Source organism: Aethina tumida, chromosome 6, assembly GCF_024364675.1.
Source record: "Aethina tumida isolate Nest 87 chromosome 6, icAetTumi1.1, whole genome shotgun sequence".
In the NCBI taxonomy this organism is placed as follows: Eukaryota; Metazoa; Arthropoda; class Insecta; order Coleoptera; family Nitidulidae; genus Aethina; species Aethina tumida.
In genome coordinates this window covers 14,629,604-14,645,134 of record NC_065440.1, presented here as the reverse complement: position 1 = coordinate 14,645,134, position 15,531 = coordinate 14,629,604, and the positions used below count along the sequence as shown (strand labels likewise).

General features: G+C 26.0%; 1 protein-coding gene across 2 annotated transcripts in view; it reads right to left on the bottom strand.

Annotated features, from left to right (window-relative positions):
* The window catches only part of LOC109604153 (polycomb group protein Psc), a 179,935-nt gene that overhangs the window by 104,271 nt on the left and 60,133 nt on the right, over nt 1-15,531 (bottom strand). For both annotated transcript variants that reach the window (XM_049969316.1, XM_049969315.1), the window contains one exon: nt 10,129-10,171. The gene's annotated coding sequence lies outside the window, so the exon portion shown is untranslated. The remainder of the gene's footprint in view (nt 1-10,128; nt 10,172-15,531) is intronic.

The following is a 15,531-nucleotide window of genomic DNA, read 5'->3' as shown; positions in this document are numbered from 1 at the left end:
TGTCGTTTGAGGTTTATAACAAAATATATGATCAAAATTATCATTTAACCAAATCTTTACAGTTACAGTACAAAACATGAAAAATTTATGTAAGTAGGATTATATACTGTTTCAGTAAAATGGCCATATTTATTGTATGTAAAGTACAAGATTTATGTCTAAGGGCTCAAAATATTCTTAAAAGAGCCCTCTATATAACCAAACAAAGAAAACATTGAATTTGATTAATATTTGTGCGATTCTCAAAGCTCAAAAGTCAGAAAACATGAAAAAGAATAAGAAATAATGAATTTTTTCCACATTTAGTTAGTCATAATTGTCCCACTATCACAGATACAAAGTGGTTCTATAGTTTAAAATGTTTGTCATTCTTTTCAATACAATTAAAAAAAATAGAATAAAATACAATGGAAAATTCCCTTTTTACAGACTTTTATGGGCCTCCATGTCGTTTGAGGTTTATAACAAAATATATGATCAAAATTATCATTTAACCAAATCTTTACAGTTACAGTACAAAACATGAAAAATTTATGTAAGTAGGATTATATACTGTTTCAGTAAAATGGCCATATTTATTGTATGTAAAGTACAAGATTTATGTCTAAGGGCTCAAAATATTCTTAAAAGAGCCCTCTATACAACCAAACAAAGAAAACGTTGAATTTGATTAATATTTGTGCGATTCTCAAAGCTCAAAAGTCAGAAAACATGAAAAAGAATAAGAAATAATGAATTTTTTCCACATTTAGTTAGTCATAATTGTCCCACTATCACAGATACAAAGTGGTTCTATAGTTTAAAATGTTTGTCATTCTTTTCAATACAATTAAAAAAAATAGAATAAAATATAATGGAAAATTCCCTTTTTACAGACTTTTATGGGCCTCCATGTCGTTTGAGGTTTATAACAAAATATATGATCAAAATTATCATTTAACCAAATCTTTACAGTTACAGTACAAAACATGAAAAATTTATGTAAGTAGGATTATATACTGTTTCAGTAAAATGGCCATATTTATTGTATGTAAAGTACAAGATTTATGTCTAAGGGCTCAAAATATTCTTAAAAGAGCCCTCTATACAACCAAACAAAGAAAACGTTGAATTTGATTAATATTTGTGCGATTCTCAAAGCTCAAAAGTCAGAAAACATGAAAAAGAATAAGAAATAATGAATTTTTTCCACATTTAGTTAGTCATAATTGTCCCACTATCACAGATACAAAGTGGTTCTATAGTTTAAAATGTTTGTCATTCTTTTCAATACAATTAAAAAAAATAGAATAAAATATAATGGAAAATTCCCTTTTTACAGACTTTTATGGGCCTCCATGTCGTTTGAGGTTTATAACAAAATATATGATCAAAATTATCATTTAACCAAATCTTTACAGTTACAGTACAAAACATGAAAAATTTATGTAAGTAGGATTATATACTGTTTCAGTAAAATGGCCATATTTATTGTATGTAAAGTACAAGATCTATGTCTAAGGGTTCAAAATATTCTTAAAAGAGCCCTCTATATAACCAAACAAAGAAAACATTGAATTTGATTAATATTTGTGCGATTCTCAACGCTCAAAAGTCAGAAAACATGAAAAAGAATAGGAAATAATGATTTTTTTCCACATTTAGTTAGTCATAATTGTCCCACTATCACAGATATAAAGTGGTTCTATAGTTTAAAATGTTTGTCATTCTTTTCAATACAATTAAAAAAAAAAATAGAATAAAATACAATGGAAAATTCCCTTTTTACAGACTTTTATGGGCTTCCATGTCGTTTGAGGTTTATAACAAAATATATAATCAAAATTATCATTTAACCAAATCTTTACAGTTAGAGTACAAAACATGAAAAATTTATGTAAGTAGGATTATATACTGTTTCAGTAAAATGGCCATATTTATTGTATGTAAAGTACAAGATTTATGTCTAAGGGCTCAAAATATTCTTAAAAGAGCCCTCTATATAACCAAACAAAGAAAACATTGAATTTGATTAATATTTGTGCGATTCTCAAAGCTCAAAAGTCAGAAAACATGAAAAAGAATAAGAAATAATGAATTTTTTCCACATTTAGTTAGTCATAATTGTCCCACTATCACAGATACAAAGTGGTTCTATAGTTTAAAATGTTTGTCATTCTTTTCAATACAATTAAAAAAAATAGTATAAAATACAATGGAAAATTCCCTTTTTACAGACTTTTATGGGCCTCCATGTCGTTTGAGGTTTATAACAAAATATATGATCAAAATTATCATTTAACCAAATCTTTACAGTTACAGTACAAAACATGAAAAATTTATGTAAGTAGGATTATATACTGTTTCAGTAAAATGATCATATTTATTGTATGTAAAGTACAAGATTTATGTCTAAGGGCTCAAAATATTCTTAAAAGAGCCCTCTATATAACCAAACAAAGAAAACATTGAATTTGATTAATATTTGTGCGATTCTCAAAGCTCAAAAGTAAGAAAACATGAAAAAGAATAGGAAATAATGAATTTTTTCCACATTTAGTTAGTCATAATTGTCCCACTATCACAGATATAAAGTGGTTCTATAGTTTAAAATGTTTGTCATTCTTTTCAATACAATTAAAAAAAAATAGAATAAAATACAATGGAAAATTCCCTTTTTACAGACTTTTATGGGCCTCCATGTCGTTTGAGGTTTATAACAAAATATATGATCAAAATTATCATTTAACCAAATCTTTACAGTTACAGTACAAAACATGAAAAATTTATGTAAGTAGGATTATATAATGTTTCAGTAAAATGGCCATATTTATTGTATGTAAAGTACAAGATTTATGTCTAAGGGCTCAAAATATTCTTAAAAGAGCCCTCTATATAACCAAACAAAGAAAACATTGAATTTGATTAATATTTGTGCGATTCTCAAAGCTCAAAAGTCAGAAAACATGAAAAAGAATAGGAAATAATGATTTTTTTCCACATTTAGTTAGTCATAATTGTCCCACTACCATTGATATAAAGTAGTTTAATAGTTTAGAATATTTGTATACCCTTTCTATACAATTAAAAAAAAAACAGAATAAAATACAATGAAAAATACCTTTTTTACAGACCGATGTGAGCCTCTAAACTTCAATAAAGTGTAACTTCGATAATATTTCAAAAATAATAGACTGAAAACATTTTCCAATTCTACGTAAAATTTTAGTATAAATAAACTCACATCCAACATTTTTCCATATAAACTAGAACAATTAACAGAAAGCAATTACTGTAACTAGTTTTGTAATTTAAAATGTACAAACCACAAATTAAATTGAAACCCACAATCACGTAGTCGGTTTCATATTTAATTTGTCATTCTTAAAAACCATGACAAACATTCATTTAAATTTATGCTGCGCATTTAAAAACAAACCGTACGTCTATAATTAAGATAAAACGGCGAATCGTTATCGCAAAAACACCGTACGTCATTTACGTGTGCAACACACACATTAATCGGAAACGTTTCTGGTAACAAACCGACGTGTTGGTATAACTTTATACTTTAACAAAACTTCCTGACGTTCCCGTCGACTTTGTGCTGCTGATTGCGCTTCCGAGAACCACGCGTTTTATCAGTGCGCATGAAAAGCTTTAATTGTTAGAGTAACGGATAGTGTGTGTAAATATTTTTAATCGGCCGACCAAAAATAGAACGTCTATCGCCAATGTTATCGGGCTTAATCATTTTGCAGTATTAATCTGTGTGGAAGTGGAATTTGATGCAAATTGTTCATATTTTTGTTTATGTGCATCTTGTTAATTATGTATATACTCAGACTTACCAATAAATTATCGGTTCAAAGAAATTTTATTTTAAAATTCCCAATGGATCACTTCAACCGCAATTATCTCAAAAATGATTATTCAGAGAGAAATTTATAAGGAGCACTTTTTTGTAATTAAAAGGATAGGTAAACAATATTTTTATAAAAAATTTAAATATACCAAGAAATAAGAAAGTGACGACAATTTAAAAGTATGAAGTCTTCAACAAAATATAGAATCAAAAACTGATGTCTTTAATGAAAAAAGTTTAATGAAATTTTGTTGTTTAATAAATAAATAATGAGTAAAATTTTGAATGTGAATAACCTGTATTAAAAATGGAAGTCTTTTTGACCTTAGAGTAGTTAACGTTGGTTAACTTAAGATCAAACAGCCGCATGAATAATACATAATTAATAATTAGCAGGAAGATCACGTAGGAATGAAAACGTGGGTTTTTTACGGTCAAAATTGTTTATTTATCAATACACCAGTACTAATAGGTAATTGAGAAGTTGAACAAAACTTGGTATGTTGACGTCTCGGGTATAAATCCCTCCCCCATTGTTAATTTTATTACCGACTTGGCCATCCGAAATCGACCTCACTATAGTAAATATTATACTGCCTAAATCTCCTAAACGTTTAATCCCATTAACCAGATAATACTGTTTCTAATCGATATATAGGTAAAATTTTAATCTAATTATACTCGTTGACTTTGTGACAAAATTGACGGGTCTACAGGCCTACTGTGGACTTCGGAATGATCAGAAAATGTTTTCTTCAATTTGTCGAACTTGTCTATCACTATTTTAAATTATATATATGTAAAAAAATATTTTTGTAAACTTATGAACTTTATAAAATGAATGAATGTACCATAGAAGCTTAAGAAATAACGTTCAAAATGAAAATTATGAACAAACATAATATTAAAAGTTCTAAAATAAATGGCAATTAAACTGTGTTATAGTTTGTATTTCCAAACAACAGGATACTTTTTATAGTACCTATTTCAACGTAGTTTATAAATAACCTTTATTTAAACAAAAATTTATTTATTTGTTCAAAATTTAATACATCTATTGTTTTTACACCAAAAATTTTAATACTTGATTAATTTTAATGTTTTTTGTTTAATTTTATAAATGTAAATTTCTCAATTTATTTTTTTAATTTAATGGGATAATTTTTCTGAGCTTAATTATTCAAATTTTATTATTCTAAATCAATAATTAACAATTTTTGTTTTTAAATTTAATTTGAAAATTACAATTATTTAACCTTATTATTTTTAATTTTTATATTTAAGTTTATAATCTATAATTTATTTATTTATATTTATACATATTTTTTAAATTTAATTGGCAAATTTTAAGCTTAACTTTTTAAATTTAATAGATTAAATTACTTAATATATTATTATTTTATATTTGATTGGATAATTTGAATTTTTTTTATTAATAAATAATTTTTTATATATAATGAATGAACAATTAATAATTAATTAATTTTTTAATCTTAATTTTTAAATTTCTAATTTAAATTTGTAATTTTAATTGCTTAAAATTAATTTATTTAAATGAAATTTTAAATATATATTTTTTTTAATTTTATAATTTTATACATATTTTTAATTTAATTGACAAATTTTAATTTTCAAACCTTAAATTTTTATTTTTTTTTTAAATTTAAGTCATAATTACATTTTTTATAAATTCAATTAGTTTTGTTTTTAATTTTAAAGATTAAATTACTTGACATTATTTTTTTATTTGATTGAATAATTTCTTTATTAATAAATATTTTTTTATATATAATATTTAATACATTTTAATTTTCTAATTTAGATTTTAAAATTTTATAAATTTAGAATTTTTTTAAATTCCATAAATATTAGTTAATTAATTTTAAATTTAAAGATTTAAATTACTTCTTTTTTTAATTGGATAACTTTTAATTTATAAATTTAAATTACTAATTCTATTTTAGTAATTTTTTAATTTTATAGATTTAATTTACTTAATTAATTTATTTTTTCAATTTAATTGGCTAATTTTAAACCCTTTAACCTTTATTTCCAACTTTACATATTTTTTAAATTTACGCTTTTTTTAAAATTTTATATATTTTTAAAATTTACGCTAATTTTATAAATTTTATATATTTAAATTACTAATTTTAAATTTTTATTTTTTTTTAAATTTATTTGTTTTTAAAATTTATAGTTAATTTCGTCAATTTTATAAATTCAAATCACTAATTTAATTTTTTTTTACTTTTAGAGATTAAAACTTAATTTATTTTTTTTATAATTGTATAATCTTACTTTCTTTATTAATATCATTTATTAATTTTTTTTAGTAAATTGTTAAATTTTAATTTTCTAAGCTTAATTTTATAAATTTAAATTAATAAATCTATTTTTTTAAATTCAATTAGTAATATTTTTAACTTTATAGTTTTGAATTACTTAATTTATTTAATTTTTTAATTTAATTGTATAAACCATCATTTTCTTTTTTAACTTTGCATATTTTTGAAATTTATCCTGATTTTCTTAAATTTTATTAATTTAAATTAATAATTTTATTTTTTTAAAATTTATTTTTTTTTTTCAAATTTTATATATTTTTACAATTTATGCTTATTTTCATAAATTTTATAAATTCAAATTATTAGTTTAATTTATTTTTCTTAATTTTAGTGATTTAAATTACTAAATTATTTTTGTATTTAAATCATAAATATTTTTGTTTAATTGGAAAATTTAAATCTCTTTGGCAAATTGGTAAATTTTAATTTTCTAAATTTTATAAATTTAAATTAATAATTACATTTTTTTGATTCGATTAGTATTTTTTTAACTTTAGAATTAAATTATTTAATTTATTTATTTATTATTATTTTTTGAATTTCATTTTTTCAATTATTTATAAAATTAAATTAATAATTTTATATTGTTTAAATGTTAATGGAATAATTTTAATTAAATTATTAGTATAATATAAAATACAATTATTGATTATCATTTGTTGTTATAATAAATAATGTTGTTTATAACTATCCAAATAATTATTAATTTTAAAAATAAGAAAAATATATTTATTAGACCAGATAAAGAATGTTTAACATAAAAAATTATTATTTTTAAACCAAAGTTCACTTTGTTTAATTAAACAGTTTAATTCAAAGTACTCAATTACCAACAGATTTATTTGTTTAGGATGTTTACAAATTGATACATATTTCACTCATTCTACATTGGAATTTCTACAATTGTTTATAAACTATAAAACTTTCCAGAAACATGATCTATTCATTATAAAATTAAAAATTATTTCATCGTTTACGGCTTTTAAATAACCAGGAATTTATTTAACTATGTTCAAAAATATACTATACTTTGATGTTTAGAACAAAAATTATAAAACTTTACTTCAGTATGTTCGGTTAATAGTTTAACTGAAGTTTGAGCAATATGACGGTGAGTTTCACAGCAGAGAAACTCTCCACGAGTATGATCTATTATAATTAAATAAAAGATATTTATTTATATATGTTTAGAAATATAGATATATTTGTTATAATTTCATGTTTAGAATAAAAATTATAAAACTCTACTTCAATATGTTTCGTTATCTCAACTTGAAGTTTGATCGTATTAATTAACAAGTTATTTGGTTGTTTAAAATGTATAAAACTCAGTCCTCTCAATAAATTACAATAAATATCATTTGTATAAATAATGATTAATAATTATTGCCAATAATTATGGTAATACATATGCAGAAAAGTTAAGTTTGAGCATTATGACAGTGATGTTTGGGTTGTGGCCGCGGAGCGTGGTTTTATAGCGCCGTAAAGTTATTATTAGTCCGATTGGGTCAAGTGGCCATTCTGCGTTAGCGACTTGTGACCCGACAATGGTGAGTGGGTGGTCCGTGCGGCACCCCGTGTCTCGGCACTCTCACACTTACAGGTAACAAACGTCAATCAAACCAGTTGTAATTTATTCGATTTTAATTGGCCTGCCACATTTCAACGTTTCCTTACCACATTAATAAATTTTTAATTAATTGCCTAATTAACTATGTTAAGTGTTTCATTAAAAATATGTAAACAAATAAATTGAATATAAGGATAAATTAGGTATTTTTACTAAATAATATTTTAGGGATTATTGTTTATATAATTTAACACTAACTATTATAGTTTCATATTAAATAAATATGTACGAAATACAAAAATATGTAATAATTGTCAATATTTTTATCAAAAGATTGAGCTTTCATAATTTCCTATGAAACAATTTAGGATTTATAGTAAGATATAAACAAAATGTTAATGATAAATATTCTATAAAAAGTTGTTGAATGTAATTTTTAAATGTTTTATTTGATACTGAGAGAAAGAAATTAGAAATTCTCATTAATAGTACGATAAAATTCTAATAATTCGCTTCTATTTCTGTTAAAAGACTGAGCTTTTAAAGCTTTCTATTAAACTATACAGTTACTTATTAAAAGACAATAAAACTAAAATAAATAATGATAATAATGATGATGAAGATGTTGATAAATATTTTACAAAAAGTTGTTGATTGTAATTCCTAATTGTTTTATTTGATATTCAGAGAAAAAAATTAGAAATGCTCATCAATAGTACGATAAAATTCTAATAATTCGCCTCTATTTCCGTTAAGAGACTGAGCTTTTAAAGCTTTCCATTAAACTATACAGTAACTTATTAAAAGACAATGAAACAAAAATGAATAATGATAATAATGATGATGAAGATGTTGATAAATATTTTAGAAAAGGTTGTTGATTGTAATTTCTAATTGTTTTATTTGATACCGAGAGGAAAAAATTAGAAATTCTCATTAATAGTACGAAAAAATTCTAATAATTCATCTCTATCTAGACTGAGCTTTTAAAGTTCCTCATTAAACTATACAGTAACTTATTAAAAGACAATAAAACAAGAAGAAATAATGATAATAATGATGATAAAGATGTTGATAAATATTTTAGAAAAAATTGTTGATTGTAATTTCTAATTGTTTTATTTGATAGTGAGAGAAAAAAATTAGAAATTCACATCAATAATATGATAAATTTCTAATAATTCGCCTCTATTTCTGTTAAAAGATTGAGCTTTTAAAGCTTTCCATTAAACTATACAGTAACTTATTAAAAGACAATGAAACAAAAATAAATAATGATAATAATGATAATGAAGATGTTGATAAATATTTTAGAAAAAGTTGTTGATTGTAATTTCTAATTGTTTTATTTGATATTAAGAGAAAAAATTAGAAAGTTACATCAATAGTACGAAAAAATTATAATAATTCGCCTCTATTACTGTTAATAGACTGAGCTATTAAAGTTTCTCATTAAACTATACAGTAACTTATTAAAAGACAATGAAACAAAAATGAATAATGATAATAATGATGATGAAGATGTTGATGAATATTTTAGAAAAAGTTGTTGATTGTAATTTCTAATTGTTTTATTTGATATTGAGAGAAAAAAATTATAAAATCTCATCAATAGTACGATAAAATTCTAATAATTCGCCTCCATTTCTGTTAAAAGACTGAGCTTTTAAAGCTTCCCATTAAACTATACAGTAACTTATTAAAAGACAATAAAACAAAAATAAATAATGACGAAGAAAATATTGATAAATATTTTAGAAAAATTGTTGATTGTAATTTTTAATAATTAAAATTTTTAATTAACCAGTAAAATATTATAAAATTATGCTATCTAATAAAAAAAAAAAAAAAATTGGCCACATTGAACCGAGACTAATTAACAAAATCAAAGTAATTTTCATAAACTGGAATTGGACCAAATAACAAACGAAAGAATTTCGCCACGCAGTGGTCTATTCCGGCCGCCAAATATTCGCGTGCGACTGCGGGGGCGTAATCGGTGAGATCAGACGCCGCGATTAAACCCATCGGCCGTTTCCTCTCCCGATCTCCCGATCGCCGAAATCACCTTCCATGTCGCAACTAGTCACGTGCACGTACGTGTGTCGAAAAGGCCAAGGGCGCCAACCTACGAATATCGCGTCGTACGGCCACACCCACCGATTTTTTTCCTATTGCTAATTGATTTTGCATTGTTGGTTTAACGTTTCGTGTAGCCGGTTTTGTTGCGCCAAGTTTGGAATGACTATAGTTCGAAATTATCGGTTCAAAAACTTACTTTGCGCTGCCAGGAGTGTTGTCGACCTACCTGTGTTATTGTAAATGTTTAACTAAGCCTTTTTGTAATAAATTATATTTCCTACCTTTAACGTTGTCCTCATTTAGTCATTGATTTGGCAATTGACCCTGTAACAAAAGTTTTATAAATTTAGAATAGAAATCAACTATATAAAATGTAAAATATAGTGAGTACTCAATGGTAAATGCCTCTACTAATTTGTTATTGAAATTTACCACATATTTTATAAACTCATTTTCCCGTCGTCTTTAATTTTAACAGGAGTAATGACGATTAAATTAAGATTTGAATGTATTAAAATAGTATTAATAACATTAGATTTAAGACAACGCATTGATGAAAGATAATTTTCAGTTGAAAAAGATAAATTCATACAAATATTCTCGGTGGAACTTGTTGAAGACGACTGCCGAAATATAAAATAAGAATAAATCCTGCTTTTAAACGACGGTTGGATGAGTTCGACTGAAAGCTCAGTTTAAACATATGAGTAATTTTGTTACATTAAAGTGAAACCCGTTTAAAACAACATATTATTGGAACAAAGGAAAATATTAACCATAAAATACAGGGGAAGACAAAACGCTAATACTTTTTATAGGTTTCAACTTTCTTCTTAAGGAATGTTTAAGGGTGAAAAAATAGCTAATTCAATAAAAATCAACTATATAAATGTAAAATGCAGTGAGTACTCAATGGTAAATGCCTCTACTAATTTGCTATTGAAATTTACCACATATTTTATAAACTCAGTTTCCCGTCGTCTTCAATTTTAACACGATTAATGACGATTAAATTAAAATTTTAATGTATTAAAATAGTATTAATAACATTAGATTTAAGACAATACTTTGATGAAAGATAATTTTCAGTTGAAAAAGATAAATTCATACAAATCTTCTCGGTGGAACTTGTTAAAGACGACTGCCGTAATATAAAACAAGAATAAATCCAGCTTTTAAACGACGGTTGGATGATCTCGGTTGAAAGCTCAGTTTAAACATGAGAGTAATTTTGTTACATTAAAGCGAAACACGTTTAAAACAACATATTACTAGAACTATGGAAAATATTAACTATAAAATACAGTGGAAGACAAAAAGCTAATACTTTTTATAGGTATCAAAATGGTCACTAAGGAATGTTTATGGGTGAAAAAATAACTAATTCAATAGAAATCAACTATATAAATGTAAAATACAGTGAGTACTCAACGGTAAATGCCTCTACTAATTTGCTATTGAAATTTACCACATATTTTATAAACTCAGTTTCCCGTCGTCTTCAATTTTAACACGATTAATGACGATTAAATTAAAATTTTAATGTATTAAAATAGTATTAATAACATTAGATTTAAGACAATACTTTGATGAAAGATAATTTTCAGTTGAAAAAGATAAATTCATACAAATCTTCTCGGTGGAACTTGTTAAAGACGACTGCCGTAATATAAAACAAGAATAAATCCAGCTTTTAAACGACGGTTGGATGATCTCGGCTGAAAGCTCAGTTTAAACATGAGAGTAATTTTGTTACATTAAAGCGAAACACGTTTAAAACAACATATTACTAGAACTATGGAAAATATTAACTATAAAATACAGTGGAAGACAAAAAGCTAATACTTTTTATAGGTATCAAAATGGTTACTAAGGAATGTTTATGGGTGAAAAAATAACTAATTCAATAGAAATCAACTATATAAATGTAAAATACAGTGAGTACTCAACGGTAAATGCCTCTACTAATTTGCTATTGAAATTTACCACATATTTTATAAACTCAGTTTCCCGTCGTCTTCAATTTTAACACGATTAATGACGATTAAATTAAGATTTTAATGTATTAAAATAGTATTAATAACATTAGATTTAAGACAATACTTTGATGAAAGATAATTTTCAGTTGAAAAAGATAAATTCATACAAATCTGCTCGGTGGAACTTGTTAAAGACGACTGCCGTGATATAAAACAAGAATAAATCCAGCTTTTAAACGACGGTTGGATGATCTCGGCTGAAAGCTCAGTTTAAACATGAGAGTAATTTTGTTACATTAAAGCGAAACACGTTTAAAACAACATATTACTAGAACTATGGAAAATATTAACTATAAAATACAGTGGAAGACAAAAAGCTAATACTTTTTATAGGTATCAAAATGGTTACTAAGGAATGTTTATGGGTGAAAAAATAACTAATTCAATAGAAATCAACTATATAAATGTAAAATACAGTGAGTATTCAACGGTAAATGCCTCTACTAATTTGCTATTGAAATTTACCACATATTTTATAAACTTAGTTTCCCGTCGTCTTCAATTTTAACACGATTAATGACGATTAAATTAAAATTTTAATGTATTAAAATAGTATTAATAACATTAGATTTAAGACAATACTTTGATGAAAGATAATTTTCAGTTGAAAAAGATAAATTCATACAAATCTTCTCGGTGGAACTTGTTAAAGACGACTGCCGTAATATAAAACAAGAATAAATCCAGCTTTTAAACGACGGTTGGATGATCTCGGTTGAAAGCTCAGTTTAAACATGAGAGTAATTTTGTTACATTAAAGCGAAACACGTTTAAAACAACATATTACTAGAACTATGGAAAATATTAACTATAAAATACAGTGGAAGACAAAAAGCTAATACTTTTTATAGGTATCAAAATGGTTACTAAGGAATGTTTATGGGTGAAAAAATAACTAATTCAATAGAAATCAACTATATAAATGTAAAATACAGTGAGTACTCAACGGTAAATGCCTCTACTAATTTGCTATTGAAATTTACCACATATTTTATAAACTCAGTTTCCCGTCGTCTTCAATTTTAACACGATTAATGACGATTAAATTAAAATTTTAATGTATTAAAATAGTATTAATAACATTAGATTTAAGACAATACTTTGATGAAAGATAATTTTCAGTTGAAAAAGATAAATTCATACAAATCTTCTCGGTGGAACTTGTTAAAGACGACTGCCGTAATATAAAACAAGAATAAATCCAGCTTTTAAACGACGGTTGGATGATCTCGGTTGAAAGCTCAGTTTAAACATGAGAGTAATTTTGTTACATTAAAGCGAAACACGTTTAAAACAACATATTACTAGAACTATGGAAAATATTAACTATAAAATACAGTGGAAGACAAAAAGCTAATACTTTTTATAGGTATCAAAATGGTTACTAAGGAATGTTTATGGGTGAAAAAATAACTAATTCAATAGAAATCAACTATATAAATGTAAAATACAGTGAGTACTCAACGGTAAATGCCTCTACTAATTTGCTATTGAAATTTACCACATATTTTATAAACTCAGTTCCCCGTCGTCTTCAATTTTAACACGATTAATGACGATTAAATTAAAATTTTAATGTATTAAAATAGTATTAATAACATTAGATTTAAGACAATACTTTGATGAAAGATAATTTTCAGTTGAAAAAGATAAATTCATACAAATCTTCTCGGTGGAACTTGTTAAAGACGACTGCCGTAATATAAAACAAGAATAAATCCAGCTTTTAAACGACGGTTGGATGATCTCGGTTGAAAGCTCAGTTTAAACATGAGAGTAATTTTGTTACATTAAAGCGAAACACGTTTAAAACAACATATTACTAGAACTATGGAAAATATTAACTATAAAATACAGTGGAAGACAAAAAGCTAATACTTTTTATAGGTATCAAAATGGTTACTAAGGAATGTTTATGGGTGAAAAAATAACTAATTCAATAGAAATCAACTATATAAATGTAAAATACAGTGAGTACTCAACGGTAAATGCCTCTACTAATTTGCTATTGAAATTTATCACATATTTTATAAACTCAATTTCCCGTCGTCTTCAATTTTAACACGATTAATGACGATTAAATTAAGATTCTAATGAATTAAAATAGTATTAATAGCATTAGATTTTAGACAACGCTTTGATGAAAGATAATTTTCAGTTGAAAAAGATAAATTAATACAAATATTCTCAGTGGAACTTGTTAAAGACGACTGCCGTAATATAAATCAAAAATAAATCCGGCTTTTAAATGACGGTTGGATGAGCTCTGCTGAAAGCTCAGTTTAAACATGAGAGTAATTTTGTTACATTAAAGTGAAACACGTTTAAAACAACATATTACTGGATTTATAAAAAATATTAACTATAAAATACAGTAGAAGACAAAAGACTAATACATTTTATATGTATCAAGATTCTACCTAAGGAATGTTTATGGGTGAAAAATAGGTAATTCAATAGAAATAAACTATATAAATGTAAAATACAGTGAGTACTCAACGGTAAATGCCTCCACTAATTTGCTATTGAAATTTACCACATATTTCATAAACTCAGTTTCCCGTCGTCTTCAATTTTAACACAATTAATGTGGATTAAATTTAGATTTTAAGCGAAAAAATAGCATAAATAACATTAGTTTTAAGATGACCTGTGAAAATGATAAATTTAAACAATTATCCTCGTTGGAACTTGTTGAAGACGACTGCCGTAATATAAAACAAGTACAAATCCAGCTTTTAAACGACGGTTGGATGAGCTTGACTGGAAGTACCGTTCAAGAAAAGGAGACTAATTTTGTTACATTAAAGCGAAACACGTTTAAAACAACATCTCATTGGAACAATGGAAAAATTAACAATGGAACACAGCGGCGGAAAAAAACCTAGCGTCTTGTTGTAGGTATTAAAACTCTTCATAAGGAATATTTAAGTGTATATAAACATAAATATAAATATAGTGAGTATGTATTGATTGATAAATGCCTCTACTCATTGCCTATTTAAATATGACACTATCGGTGTTTACATAACAAAACAAACAGCAAATAAATAAACAACTTTGGTCTTTCCCTGCAGTTTCGAAGACGTTGCTCAAACTATTGCAACGTTGCTTCATGTTTTGTAAATTAATGGTGTGACGTCATTGTTATTATATAGTGGAGGAAATGATAAACAGGTTTAATCTTGTTATAAGTTTATTTAATTCTTTAATGGTATATACAAACAAACAGTTTAACGACCACCCGTCATACGGCACGGCCATAAACAACAACCGAGTGCAACAATTGGCACGAGATGGTCAAAAATGGGCCCATAAACTTTACGGGCTACCATAAATCGAAAATCAATCCGCGTCCGGAGGCCGTGTGCGCCCCCCTTCCGCCCGCCGCACCGCCGGGCGCATCGGCCTCTCCCTCCGCCGTCGTCCAAAAATAAAAAGCCCACACTCTCGAAAATCGCACACACGCAACAACGGAACGCCACACACACAACAAAATGGAATGGGCGCCCAGCCGAACGCCGAACTCCGTCCGCGTTCGTGTCCCGTCGCCGTGACGTCACCGCTCATGGCGCACGCCGATTGGCGGGGGCGTGGCCAACGGCTGGCGACTTCGACCGACCGACCGTACGTACGCGCTTAGTG